The sequence below is a fragment of the Centropristis striata genome, chromosome 21, assembly GCF_030273125.1.
Source record: "Centropristis striata isolate RG_2023a ecotype Rhode Island chromosome 21, C.striata_1.0, whole genome shotgun sequence".
NCBI lineage: Eukaryota > Metazoa > Chordata > Actinopteri > Perciformes > Serranidae > Centropristis > Centropristis striata.
The window spans coordinates 25,190,565-25,205,624 of record NC_081537.1 but is presented as its reverse complement, the minus strand read 5'-3'; positions in this window follow the sequence as shown (position 1 = coordinate 25,205,624).

Below are 15,060 nucleotides of genomic sequence, written 5' to 3'. Positions count from 1 at the left end.
AGGACAAACTAACAAAAGAACTGCAACCATAAATAAAGTGTCCTGAGTTTTTGGTTTCGTTATAGTAAAACAAGAACAAATGCCCAAATGCAGCAGCTTTGTGGCTATTCAAATAAAATAAACAGCAAATAGACCTTTGCGGAGGTAGATAAGATCGCTAGATAAGATCGCTAGATAAGATCGCTAGATAAGATCGGTTTGACATAAAAGAATCGGCTGATCCCGCAAAATTAAGGAAATCAGTGCCGATCGATCGGTGCAGCCCTAGATTCAACACGTCGGATGAGTCGTATCATCAAATTAATAATTAGCTTCTAGTTTGAAGAAATAAAATGACAGAATGTCCAGATTTTTTAAAAATCTACACCAATTTCACACATGAAGTTTGGTTTATTCATCATGAGGAGTTTGAATGAATTTCTGGTTCCTGGTCGGCAAAATTTCCATGTTTGTGGAAATTTTGTCAAACTCTGATGCTAACTAGTGATGTCACGACAAGAAGATTTTCCAGCGCTTTTGCTTTGTCGCTTTGACACAAAATTCTCCCGCCCTCGTCTAGACAGTAAACTCTCTGTCTGAACCCGGCGTGTGAGTGTTGAAATCTGACTCTACTGCTGCTAAAACAGAGAAGATGCTAATAATTAATTTTATTGGGAGCAGCTGCACCACAGCTGACTGATCGCAAGCACCTAAAACCTGAAATACACCAAGAATCAGCTCATCAGGCAATAAAGATTTGATTTGAGATTCGATATTAAAGATTATATGGCCGCTGATAGTCTAAAACAGGCATGTCTGAACTATTCCAGAATTTTTTTTGTTCCAACTAATCAAGAGCACACCTGATTCGACCAATCAGCTATTTGAACCCTGAGATCTGCTTCTGCTTGGTTGGAAAGAAAACCTGCAGCCACATGGCCCTTTCTGGAACAGTTTGGACATGCCTCATCTAAAATAAACTGATCAATGTGTTTTATTTCTCAAATTTAAGGAGTATGGGAGGATCCCATCATGATACGCTGCTGGATGGTTCTCGCTGGGTCGGATTACGTTCACAGTGAATCAAACCTAACTAGCGTTCACAAGCAAGTTCCACTGAAACGGACTAAACTTTGGGTTGTGAAAGCGACTTTAGATGCACTTAAGGTTTTTGGAGCTTGACTCTTAAAAAGGACAAGAAAATCTGGACTGTTTCCACGTCAATATATAATCCCCAGGCCTGTCATGATAATTACTATATCGACTTATCATTCGACACAATAGTTTTTTCTGGACTCGATATTTTGTTGTTTACATGTGTGACTTTTTGTGCTTTTTTGTGTTCAAAGTAATGCTGCAAATGTTTAACAGGCAGCACGAATTGCCAAAAATAAACTATATTTCCCAGAGCAGCCATTCCAGCTGTTTCCAGATGTTATTTTAATAATAAAATACATAATGATTATCTCATTGTAATGTTTTGTTAACAGAGCCTGAAAGTCTAATTTAATTGTTTTGGTTGTAGTTTATTTATTTATGCTTTAATATTTATTTTCCACATTTCAATTCCAATGTTTAATATTCTCGAGATTTAAAAAGTAATTGTTGTGGAAAAGGATGAAGTTAGTATGCTCTAAAATCGTTATAAAACTAAAACCACATCAACACAACGACACTATCGTTTATCGTGATAGTTTATATTGTCCTAAAAATGTTCACCAGGCTCTGTGGGTGTGACTTTTTATTTATATATGATAAGACAATAAAAGACAAATATTGATCCCACTCCGGAGAAAGAAAGGTCAAGATAATATTAAAAAAGGAAAAACGAGATGATAAATTCAAACAGCTTTTACTTCTACAGATGAGTCCATGATGGATCATTTCCCAGGATAATAGAACAGAATAATGATCTACACAGCTAATGTGTTTATGATTGAAATTGTTTACTAGAGCACAAAATTGTTTACATGAGCACAAAGTTCCTGGTAGCTGCAGCCTCAAAGAGCACCAGAGAGATTATTTAACTTTAAAAAGCACTAGATTTTCTCCAGGGGAGCAGTGGACGCCCCCAGAGGGTGAAAATTCTTGCAGCATCCTGCAGCCGTGCAACAACATGACACTCCTGCAGGATGGAACTGAAAACATGAGGAATTCTTCTCGTGTTGTCATGGTGCAGAGAGGAAAGATCTCCAGCTGCTGCATGTCTCAATATGTACACAAGAGCTGCACACACACACACACACACATGCACACACACACACATGCACACACATGCACACACATGCACACACATGCACACACACACACGTTTCCTGGTGAAGTGAACCTAACTCCTCCATCAGCATGGTGCCAATTAACTGCCTTCAAGAATGCATTTAAAGCTCTCCGTGGCTTTTCTTCTTCTCTTTAACGAGACGACTCAATCAGACGAACGTCAGAGCAGCTGACAGTTAAAACTCTGTCATGTTCCTCTTTTTCTCAATGTAAACCTGATTAAATGCGCACATGCACAAAGAAAAGGGTAATGTTTGGCTCAAGAGGGACACTCCCCAGAATCAAAAACTGTAAAAGTTTGATTTTATGAAAAGAATAATTACAAACTTTAAGCAAAAGCAACTCTGTGGTTTGACCACAGAGAGAGAAAGAGAGAGCAGATTCAGGCTGCAACTGATGATTCTTCTCATTATCAGTTATTGTGTCGGGAATAATGTTACGATAAAATATTGTGTCACAATTTGCAAAAACTCAAGTTGACGTCTTCAAATAGTTGCTTTGTTAATTTCACAATTATGACGCAGAAAAAGCAGCAAATTTGAGACGAATATTTGTCATTTCTGCATAAAAATGACTTTAAAAAAAGTTTTTTTGCAGATTAATTTCCATCTATTGACTAATAGATGAACAGCCTGATATTTTCAGCTCTGAGGCAGATATGTGAGTCTGAAGAACTGATGTAAAAGTAACGTCAGTGGTGTTGTTGCTGGGTGAGGTCACCTCCACACGAGGCTGCAGCCGTCACTCTCTGCTAAATGGAGCACTTCACTGTGGATTCATTTCATAATGCACGATGACTGGATGAAGTCAGAGAGTGATTGTTTCAGTTAACGGCCCAGAGGACCACAGTGAGCCTGCAGCTTTGTTATCGACAGAACGATTAAAGTCCTTCACTCATTTCAATCATTATCTCTTCATTAAATGTCTTCCAACCTTTATCAAGATGGAGAAAGGTCTCCAATGTCTAACCGAAGACAAAAACTAAATAATGTAGCAAAGAATCAGACCTCTCATAATAACAGTTACATTTTTCTTGCATGATCTATGTGATCTCATAGGAAGGCCAAAATATAGCATGCAAATTTTTATGCATTTTAAGCTTTCTGCATGTCAATTAAACTCTCAAAATCCACCTGTCTGTGGGTTAGGGCTTGGTTTGAGTTGCACCAAAAAATCTTTTGAGAAAAAGCTTATAACAGAATTATGAGGCCCAAATAAACGTATGCGGCTCCATTTGAAAGGTTAAATCTTCAAGTTTCTGCAGTTGTTTGTGTTTAGCACGTGGCTAAAACACGTCTGAAACTACATCAATGCAAAATAACAAAAAGGGTATTTTCTGTTTGACTCCTACAGGTTTTATGCCCCGTTCTGATTCCCAACTCCTCATATTAGGATACATAAAGATTGCAGTTTGAAACACATTTTTAATGTTGTGAATTCAAACACAACTTGGTTATGTTTGCAAAAAGATCTGGTTTTAAGTTCAAATAGGTATGTTTGTAAGTAGTGTATGTAAGTTCCACTCAAGATGCTTTTTAAAGTAGAAATACTCTGCTGTGATTAATATTTTATCTAACATGGTTTACTTGATAAAAAAAGACTGGAAGAGATTTATTCTTTCTCTCTCACAGAGATATTCTGTATCTGCCTCCACCCTTCACTAACGCTGCTCATGTACCAGGTTGACCTGCTCCGTTTTCTCTGTCAGAGGAAAGATTAGAGATCCTCCAGAGGAGAAGTCTGATGTATCACTGATGCAGCATTAGTAGCTGTGAAATGCACATTAACATCTGCTACCATGTCACACTGTGTTTTACTCTCTGTACCGACAGGTCGACTCTGTACTGCAGGTTTCAGGTTTCTTTTGATCGACTCAACTGAAGTTGTTATTTAACTGATCTATCCACACGGTGAACGTTTGAATCTCAGATTGTAGTGAAGCACACAGACATCTCCTCCTTCAGTTAAAGGAGTGAAAACAAGTCTCTAGTGACAATCTTTGCACAGATACAAGTCAATATAGTGAAGGTCAGACATTCTAGGGGACACAACATTTTTAAAAACCCAAATTATTGAGTGGAAATAAAGTAGTCAATGTTGATGTTTCACACGGGGCACAAGGTGCTGTGTGTGTTTGTTTGACCCATGCATCCACTCCGTCCTCCCTACGCGGACTTTCTTGCTCTTTATACATCACCTGACTTCCAGAGCACTTACTCTGAGCATCTTATATCGCAAAAACAACATGCAAAAAGCAAAAAACACGTACTGATAATATGAAATGACTAAAGAGATCGGTGTGTTACTAGACCCTGCAGCCGTCCTTCAACCTGAAGCTCAACTTCAGCAGTTCCTGCAGGGAGGGTCCGTGTCAGACCTGACTGCGTGCATACCAGTGCATTTCATTCCAGCGCTGCAGAAACTTGCAGCAGGCTGCTTCATGTCTGTCCAAACATTAACAAAATGACACTGAGATGTCTTTCATTCCTCTCGGCTGCGGATCATCTGGCCGGTTGGAATGATTTCCAGCTGCGGTTACAGACTACAACATGCCCGGCCCTCCCTCCCTCCCTCCAGAAATCAATGGAACAAGAAACTGGCTCTTCCCATGAGGATGGAAAGAGGTGTGTCAGGAGGCGAAAAGAAAGAGATTCACTCCCAACAAATCCATCCAGTCCTCCAGACCTATTACCACTGGCATGCAAACACAGCATTAAGCCCTATTGTTTTCACTCAGGTTCAAAAGCTTTTCATGCACCTACTGTGCCATCAGATCCTGTCCGCTGACCCCGGGCGGATTACCGAGCAGCCCATATGTGTCAGATAAGCAGCCTGGTTCACTGCTCGGGCTGTGTGACAGCGGAGTATCTGCGCTGCTGCGCGCACACTCTCCACTGTTGATCAAATGAAAAATGGGCTTGGCATTTGCGCACAGGCGCCGCATCGGCCCGATTCCCAACAGAATGTGCTCTCTAAATAATGTAGGAATATGAACATATATGTAATTGATTGCAACAAACCAGGAGGGGGGGTAGTGTGTGTGTGCATTGCTTTTCAGATGCACAGATTTTTACAGAATAAAAGGAGGGATTGCGTGCTGCACGTACAGCGATGCTAGAAACCATTTAGGCCCTCAGATGTAAGAAAAGAAGCGAAAGATCCAGAATAACGGGAGCGGAAAAAACGTGAAGAGCCACATTGACACTCACACGACACAAAGAAGACTAGCAGCTAATCTGGACTGTACATTAGAAAAATAACATTGCATTGTTGTCCTCCCTTGTGATCCATTAATAATGAGATTATAAATATTCTGGCGGATTAGTCTTGTTACAGCGCGCAAGGACAATCTCCGCGCATGAGGCTGGAGCAGCAGAAGGACCTGCTCCGGAGGAGGATGGAGACATTTTTGTTTTTGCAGGGAATGAGGAGAAAACACGGCTTGTGTACGTGGAGGGAGGTGACTGTGGCTGCAACAAAAACACGTTTCTGTGTTTATTGTAGATGCAGGATCGATGGAGAAATCGCGCACAATTACATTTAATAAAAACAGAAAAACAGCGTAAACGTGCAAAAATCACGCGCTGCAGGAGAGTTTGTGCAGCAATATGATGGAAGAAAAACGCATTTCATTCATGTGCATGATATTTCTATACGTGTAAACGCTCAGAGGCCCAACCTCTCCCACCTCATGCAAAAAATATTAAGTGACAAGACGAATGCCGATGGAGAAATAACGACGCAGCGTTTCTGCTCGCAGCTCTGCGGTTTGCTGCGGAGTCTCGCTGTGATTGCTTTGATTCTGGATTGATAGAAATAAAAGAAATCCGTCCGGTTTGCTCTTACCTGAGTGCAGACAGCGGTGTTGTGTCTTCAGTCTCTCGCCGGGCTCGCAGCTCGTCCTCGCAGTGCCGCTGCAGGCCTGAGCGGGGCGCTGCGGAGCTCACTGGCTGTCCTGAAATGCAACCTGTCTGCTGACACCGAGCCATCTGCTGCCACAGAGCTGTAAACAAAGAAGTGCAAATACAACATCTGAAACACGGGATTTATATAACACCTAATGCACCACACACACTGCAAATATTACAAAAGCACACATTAAAAACACTTCTGTATTCAGCTTTCAGAGCTTCTACTGGAGTAAAAATAGCAGTAAAATTAAGTGACACTTTAGTTCTGCATTAAAACTTTACTCAAGTATTAGTATCAGAGTACAGGCCTTCTTAAAAATACCCAAAGTAAAAGTATTTATCGTGCAGAATGCACTATATTTGAGAAAATGTACTTACTTGAGTATGGTTTTAATTGCAGGACTTTTACTTGCAGAGTATTTCTACACTGTATTACTGCTACTTTTACATAAATAAAGGGTCTAAATACTTCTTTAAGCTTCTTTTTTTTTTAGTTTGAGTTGGGGTTTTTTGGGAGGGGAAATTTTATTTTTATTTTTCTCTGCTACGTTTGATTATTTAAGACTCTAAAAAATTCTTACCATGCAGCCAAATGATCTCTTTGTTATTGTAAATTAAAAACTAATCAACAGCATTTGTGATACATTAACATATTATATAAAAAACAAAAAAACATGTAATATAAATATATATAAATATATATATATATATATATATATATATATATATATATATATATAAATATATATATAGTTGTACCGGACCGTCGTGGTGAAGAAGGAGCTGAGCCGGAAGGCAAAGCTCTCGATTTACCGGTCCATCTACGTTCCAACCCTCACCTATGGTCATGAACTGTGGGTAGTGACCTAAAGAGCAAGATCGCGGATACAAGCGGCTGAAATGAGAAAATTCTTACCATGCAGCCAAATGATCTCTTTGTTATTGTAAATTAAAAACTAATCAACAGCATTTGTGATACATTAACATATTATATAAAAAACAAAAAAACATGTAATATAAATATATATATATATATATATATATATATATATATATATATATATATACCCAGAACACGGTGGAGGGATTATATCTCTCGCCTGGCCTGGGAACGCCTCGGGGTCCCCCAGGAGGAGCTGGACGTTGTGGCTGGGGAGAGGGACGTCTGGACTGCCCTGCTTAGCCTGCTGCCCCCGCGACCCGGCCCCGGATAAGCGGAAGAAAATGGATGGATGGATGGAAATATATATATATATATATATATATATATACACATATATATATATATATATATATATATATATATATATATATATATATATATATATATATATATATATATATATATATATATATGAGACGTAATGGAGTAAAAGTATAAAGTCAAATACATAAGTACAGTGTTTGAGTAAATGTTTCACCTTTACATTATTATGAATTATTATTATTATTATTATGATTATTATTATTATTATATTGTTCCAATGTTTCCAAGACATTTATTGATTTTTCATGTTTTCTCACCTTACTGTTTGTATCAAGTCTGAAATAAAAAAAACATTCCTATATTAGTGGGCATAGTTATTAAGAGATTTTAACAGCATGTGGGAAGAAATATGTCTAAAATTGTCCATAAGGGACCAAAGAGTAAGACACGGAACGCAGGATTTTGGATTTAAAAGAGTCTTCTCTCTATTTACCCACAAGAGATAAGAAAAGGGCGAAGCAGTATGATTATTTACTAATTTTACTAATTGTTACTAACTAACTTATTTGGGAGTAAAAGACGTCAACAAAACAACAATTACACGAGGGATGGATGAACACAAAAACACAATTTTTTCTTACTTTTGACATTTTAAAATAATTCATTTTAAAGATAATGCATCACTTTTTTTAAGTCGGTTGGTTGAACAAAAATTCTTCCACCGTGAACCCTGAGCCATGGATGCAAATAAAATCAATAACTATAGTTTACAACATGACAATAATAATAAAGAAATTATGTTAAAATACTTATGTACATATAGCAGTGTGCAGAAATGTATAAACCCACACATGTCTGCTTCAAACTGAGAGAGAAAAAAGGAAGAGATAAGAATCATCGTGTTTATGTAATATATATGTATAGCATCATTATTTAATGTGGGACTTTTTGGTTTGTTTGTGTTTTTTTTTTTTTTTTTTGTCGTGATGAGAGGGTAAAGCTCGTTAATTGGGGGGTCAGAGATGACAACTAACACTTTCTTAAGTCTCCCACTGAGACGATTATCTGTATTAGACGCAGGTTAATGAACTTACAGTTAAGAGTCTCAGGACAATGAACTGGAGAGAGACCAATAATCTGAGAGAGCAGGAGATATCTGAGGAGGATCATCACGATAATTACATTAACTACAAATAAACACCACACAGACACTTTGCTGCCAACAATCAACAACATCTAAACTTTCAGAATATACAAACTAAAGTCTGAAGATGATGTTAGTGAGTAAAACTTGAGTTCAGTGTATAAAATGAGCTGCTGTGACCTCTAGGATAATCACAGCCTCATGAAACTTTACAACCACAAACTAGAGACCTGGAGCATTCAGAGGATGGATGGCTGACACACTAGACTTACAATAAGGGGCTTCCTCAGCAGGAACACAACACAAGAGCTGCCATACAATTGCACAAAAAATGCTGTTTCTTGCAGGAATCTTAACCCTTTATCAGGCAAAGAACTATATTTGGTAACTTCAGGTAATATTTTGAGAAAAAAGTTGCAACTTTACTAGATTAAAGTGGCAAAACTACAAGAAAAAAAGGCGCAGATTTACAAGAAAAAAGTGGGGGGAAAAGCAACTTTTTTCTCCCAGATTCACCCCTTTAAATCTCATAAATCTGTGCATTTTTTCTTGTAGATTTGCCACTTTAATCTCATAAACTTTTTTCTCAAAATATTATTTTCATATGTTTTTTTACACATTCTGGCTGTATGTAATATCCTCCAATATTCTCTAGGGTTGAAATTTGGAATTTGCAAGTATTTCAATGAGTGCCCTATTAAGGGTTAAGCACAAAGAAATGGCAGAATTTCGCACCAAATCTGTGCAGCCAATGGTTTCAAACCCAAAAGTTCTACAACAATTTCTGGTGTAAAAAATATAAATAAATAATGTAAAATGAAACTGTGTTGGTGGTTTACTTATATGAAGGTTGCCGGTGACTGAATATAATTTAAAAAATATATTAAAAATGTGATGTAAAAGTGATGTTAAGGGAAAGATAATCACACAATATAATAATAAAGTATAATTTAAATGAATTGTCTATTTAAAAAAAATATCTGTAAGAAATGGTGACTTTTTTAAATAATTCAGATATTTATATGAATATATATTCACTATATTTTGCATATTTTTTAATATTTCTGAATAATAAAGCTTGGTTCAAATCAACAAGACTTTCAGTTTAAACTCAAGTGGAGATCACAAAGTTTCTGTCTTGTCACATTTTGGGGAAAATGTTTATAAAATGATTCACAATAAATGTAAAATATCTGCATGTGCAGCCATAAAAACACTGCAGCTTCAATCAATAGTGGTTTTGCATTATTTAAGAGCTTGTTAAAGACAGCAGCAGCTCTTTTTTCTTAGTTAGAATAACGTGACGTGGAATAGAAACATAATTCACAACCACATTGAAAGTCAATTAATCGTTAAAGGGATTTTAAAGTGGCAGAAAATGCAGTTTTTAGATTCAAATCTGGAGATTTAGCTGCTCTCCTCTGTTTTATATCATATTAAAGTGGAAATCTTTGGGTTTTGATCTGACAAGACATCCCTTTTGAGAGACTGGGATCCATCATTTTCACTATTTTCTGACTACAGGTTCATCTCAATAAATTAGAATTAGAAAGTGTATTTATGTCAGCCATTCAATTAAAAAAGGTGAAATAAAACATTATATAGATCCATTACACACAGAATGAAACATTTCATGTCTTTTTTACATTTAATGAAGACCTAAAATTTTGTGTCTCAAAAAATGTAATATTACAAAGGACCAATTTTAAAAAGTATGTTTAATATGGAAATGTTCTCCTCTGAAAAGTATGTCCATCTATATGACTCAATACTTGGTTGGGGCTGTTTGACTTGAACTACTGGAAATGGACTTTTACATCATATTCTATTGTATTGAGATGCACCTGCAAACTATAAATCGAGAAAGATTCACAAAAAATGTAAAATATCTGCAGGTGCAGCCATAAGAACACTGCAGCTTCATAAAATGTGGAACAAGATGATTTTAACACTTTCAAATCCACTGAGGAGGAAATAAAACTGTTAAAATGATCTGTATGATATTAAACCCTGCAGGAACAGAAGCTGCAGGAACAGATCGGCACAAAGGTCGAGTGTTGGCAGCGAGGCAGCGAGGCCCTGAGGACTAAACAGAGACCCTGTGTCACACTGACCCTGCTGAGGCCTCACACACACACACACACACACACACACACACACACACACGGCGCCAACTTTGACACCCAGTCGAGAAGCGTTGAGCTCAGAAACAGCAGCAGAAGAACTGACGGTCAGATGTGTTTGGGAATGTTGAGCTGAGATGTTGGCAGGACGAGACGCTTTGTTCTTTCTCTCCTCTCCCTCTCTCTCTCCCTTCTTTCTCTCTAACTCTTTCCTTCTCTAACTCTCTTTCCTTCTCTCTCTCCTTCCCTCCTCTCTCCTCTTCTCGCTCCTTCTCTCTTTCTCGCTCCTTCTCTCTCTCTCCTTTTCCCTCTCGCCCTCCTCCTTCTCTCTCCTTCCCTCCTCTCTTCTCGTTCCTTCTCTCCCTCCCCTCTCTCTTTCTACCTCCCTCCTCCTCCCTCCCTCCCTCCCTCCCTCCTTCTCTCTCTCCTCCTCTGTCTCTCCCTCCCTCCTTTTCTCCCTCCACTCTTTCTCCCTCCCTCCCTCCTCTCTCTCTCCCTCCTCTGTCTCTCCCTCCCTCCTCCTCTTCTCTCCTCTCTCTCTGTCCCTCCTCCTCTTCTCTCCCTCCCTCCTTCTCTCCCTCCGTGTTGGAGAGCTGCCCGCTCCACCAGCTGCTCCTCTCTGTGTGTCTGGAGCTGATTGGGTTAATCCTGGTGGGAGTTCTCTGTGGGCCAGGTGCTGCCGTGGGATCCTTCTCAGGCTGGAAACCTGTTTTATTTTTTTTATTTTTTAAACCTTGTGTGGTCAGCAGTCTGTTACCTGCAGGAGCCACTTCACTGACCGCAGGACGTTTCAGTCTCTCCAGGCAGGTTAAAGAAAGGTTAAATCAGGAGGAGGAAGTTTTATTTATGTGTCATTAGGCAGAAAATGAATAATAACCTTTCAGCCTATTTTAATTTAAGTGGGCTGAGAGAAAACCAGCCTTCTGCAGCTCAGTTCTAATGTCCATGTCCTTTCAGATGGTGAAAGTCTGATTCAATGACGGAAAATCCTGCAGGAAAAGTTCCAGCAACAACTGTTTACACTGCAAAGCAAGCAAAAAGGAAGACAGACTCCTCAAAAAAGAATCTGACACAATAAACGCAATATAATATCAGGTTTTAATGTCGGTGAATCATTTTGGTGATGAAGAGAAAAGCAAAAAGTTGTAGCATGAGTTTATTTTTCTTACTTGACATTGCACGTCCTTAGATATTCTATATTATCATATTCTATATATTATATAAGATATTAGTGGTGTGCATGTGCAGATCAATGCTGAAACAATAGATCGTGCAGCTTCAACTGGTGGTGCACACAGCTGGGAATAAGATGGATTTCACTTTTCTACGAAGGATTTAGGAGGAAAAAACTTTATTTCTGTCACTAAAAGGATAATTTAAACATCTATAAACCTCCACAGCCAAAGGTCAAATAAACAAGATTCTATAGGATAATTTTCTTTACCCTGAGGTTTAAAGACTAAAGGAACATACCAGAGTCTTTGCTGCCTGTTTCAGGTTCGTACAGGTTTCTGTTCATTCTGTGGTGACACAGATCACAGTGCAGGAACAGAGTCGACTCACAGGGAGAAAGTATTTGTGATTGGGCTGTGACAGAAGATTCACATCTGAACACTTCTCAGGACAGTAACGAGTCGTCAGGCTGCAGCTCAGCTTCAGGTTTCTGTCTGAATAATGTTAAAACATAAAGACACTAACTGACCGTCTGCTCTCACTCTGTAACACCGGTTTATCCAAGCTGTGATAATTCCTCTGGATTACTGTTAATAACTTCAGCTGTCTGTTTCTATCTCACACAGACCTTTACTGCAATAGAAAAGTCTGGAAATATTATACATTTTATTATCATAATGAAATCCTGTGAAAAGAAACTAGACATTTAAGGTATTAAGTATTTCCTTATTTCTCTGCCAAAGACAAAACAGGCTCATGTATCAACAGTAAAAGTATTAATTGTGCAGTCAAATGTTCCCTGTCTGTGTTTAACTATTAAATATCATGTTTTTGATGACAGAACTTGACAAAATCTGTCTGAACTGACGACTGAAGAACAAAACATGAATCAAACACTAGAGGGAGATATTGTAACTTCAACACTCACTGCTGAATGAAAAAATATGTATATTTTTTATTATTATAAGCAAAACAAAGACTCAAAATACCAGATTATACTAATAACAAGCTCAGGTTTAATATATTGCTCAAGGCATTCTGTAAAAACGTTTAAAAAAAAAAGTTTATGACGTTTAAAGTGGGAAAATACTAAATAATTGTGCATCTGCCACTTTCTAGGGGGTTTCAAAATTATTTTATCAATAATATTTTCAATTGTCAATAAAGAGCTTCAAATGTGAAATGAAAAAAAAAACGGAAAAAAATAGTTTAAATAATATTCGAAGATAGTGAAGATGCATTCTGTCTTCTTGGAATTTATAATTATTAATCAATTTAAGATGTATATTTTGCTGTGAGGGTTTATAAATGTTCCGACAGGGATTAAAGAAATATATTATATTATATTTCTTCCATAAGAGATGACCTCTCAGTGAAACTTTCAGCTGTCACTCAGGTTTTCTCAGCGTGTGTTGTTTTTAATATAAATATTAAATGAGGAGAAACTCCTGCTGAGATTCATCTTCAGCTGAAGTGTTTTAGTCTCAGAGGTTTAATTAACTTTTCTGCATTAAAATGTCTAAAAATGAGCAGAGCTATGTTTATTATAATGTTGACTTGTGTTTTTACACAACACTCAGATGTTTCCAACAAATTTTAAACTCAGGGAACTCTGCATTTTAATGATTTTTTTCTGAAATTTAGTTGCATGTTAACGGCATCATATTTCCTTTGTGCATGCGTCAGTGTTGTGGTGTTCTGACAGTCCGTCATAAATCATCTATTTATCCGGTAATCCAGTTTAAGACACAATTTAATGATGCACCATTTAGATTTTGATTGTTTTAAATTCTTTATTTTGACCAGATAAAGTATGTAAGTTTTCAGATGTGTGGTTCTGAAGTTATCAGAGGAACAAAGTGAGCAAATGTTAGTAACAGCTTGGGTCGCAGCCACTCAGGAGTTTTTTATGATACAATTTTTAGATTTCGTCACCCTGTTAAAATAATCGCCTAACTCATTTTTTCAAGTGTTGCAGGAAAAAAAATCACCAAAAGTGTAACATATGACATTTATTGATCATTTCATCAAAAAGGATGCAACAAAGGATGGCTATTGGCATAGTAATAACACTGTGTGTAAATTATGTAACTTAAGAGAAATAAATGACTTAGGCAATTTTTTGAACAAGCAAGATATGGTAACACTTTATTTTGAAGGTGTCTACATAAGAGTCACACAAGCCTGTCAGAAACATGACATGACAAGTATCATGAGCATTAATGTTACTTCAAAGTGTCATTAATGTTCATGACACATCCCATGCCATGCTTATGACATGCTCATGTCACTCTTATGTAGACACCTTCAAAATAAAGTGTCACCATATCTTGCTTAAGTCACAAAGGCATGCTCCAAAAAATTGCCAAAGTCACATTTTATTTTGACTAAGACATAATACATCCGCTTAAGTCACACACTTGACATAGGCCATTATCTTAAAGGGGTAAAATCACATGATCTGATCAACTGAGGATGTAGGTGATTTTACCATAGGTGGCCGGCGTCATGAGGAGATGATTTAGGCAAAAAAAAAAACTATTTTGACAAAAAATTACTTAGGCGATTCTTTTAACAGTGTGACGATTTGGGTTGTTTAAAATTCTTTATTTTAACCGGATGAAGGATTTTAGCCATCAGACATTTTTTTCTCAAATTAATTAAGATTCAAAGTGAGTTAAAGTTTGCAGCACACGTCCTGTATCCAACAAACATCATCAGTGAAACACTGATTTTTAACGTGAAACTGCTTTATTTTGTGTTTTACTGGTTTTAATCTGTTTGTTTTGGAGAGGAGGAGAATTTTACTGCTGAAGGAACCTTAACCAGGAGGATCTGACTGTAATGGATGAAAACAACAACTCCCATGATTCCACACGACTTCACAACATCACCAAGCTCCGCCTTCTGTTGTTGTTTTGACTTAGAGAATATTACATATTGTGCATTTAAAGTTCAGCATCATGTCCACAGTGAGCAGCATTAATTATTAATTAAATCACCTTGTTTTGTTTGATCTCCGACTGAGTCTGAAGCTGCTCATCTTCCCTCTGCAGCTCCAGAAGAAACAGCTTAAAAATATTCTCCATTTAAAAACCAAGTAAACAACATATTTCTATTGTTAAATATGACGACAGATCTTCAGTTTGACGCAGAGAAAGATTTTTGTTTTCATTAACTTCAGAAACAACAAACAGCGAACAGCAAACAAGTTTTTTTTTTTTTTAACTTTTTAAAGGATTAAAC